The sequence below is a fragment of the Panthera pardus genome, unplaced genomic scaffold (genome assembly GCF_024362965.1).
Source record: "Panthera pardus isolate Hobbes unplaced genomic scaffold, ASM2436296v1 HiC_scaffold_12, whole genome shotgun sequence".
Lineage (NCBI taxonomy): Eukaryota > Metazoa > Chordata > Mammalia > Carnivora > Felidae > Panthera > Panthera pardus.
Window position 1 is genome coordinate 114762144 of NW_026526677.1, and position 2875 is coordinate 114765018.

General features: G+C 51.1%; 1 pseudogene; it reads right to left on the reverse strand.

The window, feature by feature from the left end:
- Positions 1 to 1119: 1119 nt before the first annotated feature.
- Positions 1120 to 2367, reverse strand: LOC128776265 (transcription cofactor vestigial-like protein 1; annotated as a pseudogene).
- Between the last annotated feature and the right edge of the window lie 508 nt (positions 2368 to 2875).

Below are 2875 nucleotides of genomic sequence, written 5' to 3' on the forward strand. Positions count from 1 at the left end.
GATGTCCCTAGCAATGAGAGAACTGAAGGGAAGGTTTCATTGTTTGTGGAAGCCAGGTGGGCCCTGGTGGCAGGCTGTCAGCTGTCACCAAGGTCCAGGGGAACACTTACGGGGTATCAGAGGCCAGAATCCTCATCCTCAGAGTGAGAGCAGAAAGAAACGCCTGGAACTGCAACTAAGAAGTGCTCTTGGCACAGAACTTACTCCAGGCCCATCTTGGGATAGGGCAGTTTCCTAACTAACTCCCAGTAAGTTAGTTCTCAGATTTCTCAGCGAGTCTATTTGGAACCACTTTTTTTTAAATGGAGAAATCAAAAATCCCAAGTGAAAGTACTTCATTTGGGGTTCCTGGGTGGCTCAGTCAGTTGATTGTCTGACTTCAGCTTAGGTCATGATGTCACAGTTTGTGAATCGAGACTTGCATCAGGCTTACGGCTCTCAGTGCAGAGCCCTCTTTGGATCTTCTGGTCCCCCTCTCTCTGCCCCTTCCCTGCTCACACTCGCTCTCTCAAAAATAAATAATAAAACATTAAAAAAAAGAAAGTACTTTATTCATGAGAGCCTTCCTGAAACTTTTTCAGGATCCTTCCATATTCTGAGGATGCAGGGAATGCCCAGCCTCAACTCTTTCTCAATGGGTCTTTCACATTGTAAGTTCATTTTGCTTCTGGTGGAGGCTGGAGTGCAATTGGCCACAGTCTAGGTGAGGCTAGAGAGCTTCAGGCTTTTCCTCAGATCCCCTTCATTCAGTTGGCAAAGTGGGATAACCCCATACAACACCAAAGACCCTGCTGGTAGAGGGTGAAGGGACTGTGATTTCTGAGTAGGAGGGCTTTGGGTGCAGGGAGGGTGGGATGAGCCTCTCTGGGCCCATCACTGAACTCTTTTAAACATTTCATATGCTGGGGAGTCACTGAAGTTTGAGTACTCCTGTAATAGGGCATAGGTGCCAAGGCACAGAAGTGTAGAATTTTAGGGAGAACAGAAACTTGCTCCTGGTGCAATACTGTTTAGTGACAGAAAGAAAAAAAGGACAGTACAGTCTCTAGACCCTCTAGACTCACAGTAGAAAATCATGAGCAGGTTTGGGAAAAGGAATTCTCTTCTTCAGACCAAAATTCAATAAAAGAACACATTTCTTCTCTCTGGAGACCAGCTTTTTTCACTTGCAAGGTTGGCATTGGCAGATGCGCGATCTGGGGGGAAATGTATTTTCTTATAGTGGGCTGAGCTGGGAGGCAAGTTGAAGAGCAATCCCATGCTTCCGGCTATCTGGGCAGAGCTGCAGTCCTCCCACGCTGCAGATTCCTGAGGAGGGGCTAGGTATCAGTCTTGCTAGAGGAGGCTTAAGGAGGGCTCATATTTCCTATCAGGCTGGGGCTCTGGCACCACATGCCCACTGGAGTAGGCGTGAGAGTAGCCAGCCTCTGAGGAACTGGGGCTGGCTGGGAGGGGTAATGCCATGGCTTGCCAGACAGAACAGAGGGGCTCCCTGCCTGGGACATCAGGTACTGATCCATAGTTGTGAGACCAAGCCCACTGAAGCTGCAGTTGGTGGCACCATATGCAAAAATGCTTCTGGGTCTGGCTTTGTCCACTGAGGAGAGAAAAGCCATGGATTTGGAGGCATGTCACTGTCATTCCTCAGGGTCACATCTGCACCCTGGCTCAAGTGGCTCAGTCGCTGGGGGCTCTTGACAAGGCTCAGAACTCTGAAGAAGTGTCCATCCACTTCATCACTGATGTCCCCTTGGAAATAGGAGACAAGGATGCACTGGGAATTCTACTTTTTATAGGTCTCTGCAGCTGGATATCAGTCTTCCCCATTTCTTCCCTTGTGAGGGACGCAGATAAAAGCTACGTGTGCCCCTGGGAGGTGGTGCCACACCACGTATTGGTCCCTGTGGGCCCCTTGGAGATGGCCACTGTGATTTCTTAGTCACTCACAGCAGCCAAGCACGTTTGATGAGGACCCTTGCATATGTTTGCAGGGAAGACTCATCACAGCCTCACTCATGGGCCTATACTTGCACATTTCAGGTACGCATACTGCCATACCGCCTCTCCAAGGGGGCATCGTGGTAGGTAGAGTGTCAACAGTGAAGACGGCAAGAACAGGAAGAGGATTTCACTCCTTCTCCCCTGACAGGGGTCTTCACTCTCTAATTGACTAATTCTTTGTTACAGCCATCTTTGACCTTGGACAAGAGACCCTGCAGGCAAAGCATCCCCTGCTGGAACCCACATCACACCCTCAAGCAGCAAGGACTGTCCTGAGTCCCTGCCCAGGATTGACCCCAGGGCAATGATGGGCCTGACCTCATTACCCCCTGGCACATACCCATTGACCTTCTCTCCCCCCTGCATGCACCCAGCAGCTTAACTGCCCCCTTGTACATACCCAGTGCCCCCTGCACACACACACTTGCCCCCTCCCCACACTCACCTGCCTCCTACACGCACAAACCTTCCCCCACTGCATGCACCCATGTGCTCCTGAACGCACCAACCCATCATCATTCACCCCAGGGGCCTCTGTCCCACATCTTCCTCTATTACCCCCTTGCCCTGGTTACAGGGTGCTACAGTTGGAGGGAAGAAATGAGGCCAAGTGCTCCTGGGGAGACCTGGTGCACCTGCAGAAAGATCCTGTGGCATCGCCTCCCAGGGAGGAAGAAGGGGTGCCCAGGCTTGCAGCAGGTGCGACTGAGCCCCTGATGGGCCTGAGAGGCTGCACAACACAACTGAAGCCAGGGAAGCTCTCATCCAAGTTGGAACATGAAGAGGAGAGTTTCCCTTGGGATCTTTCTGGATTCAGATCCTACGTTGATGGAGGTTTATCTCAGGGGAAAGCCCATGAGTGGAACTTCTGACT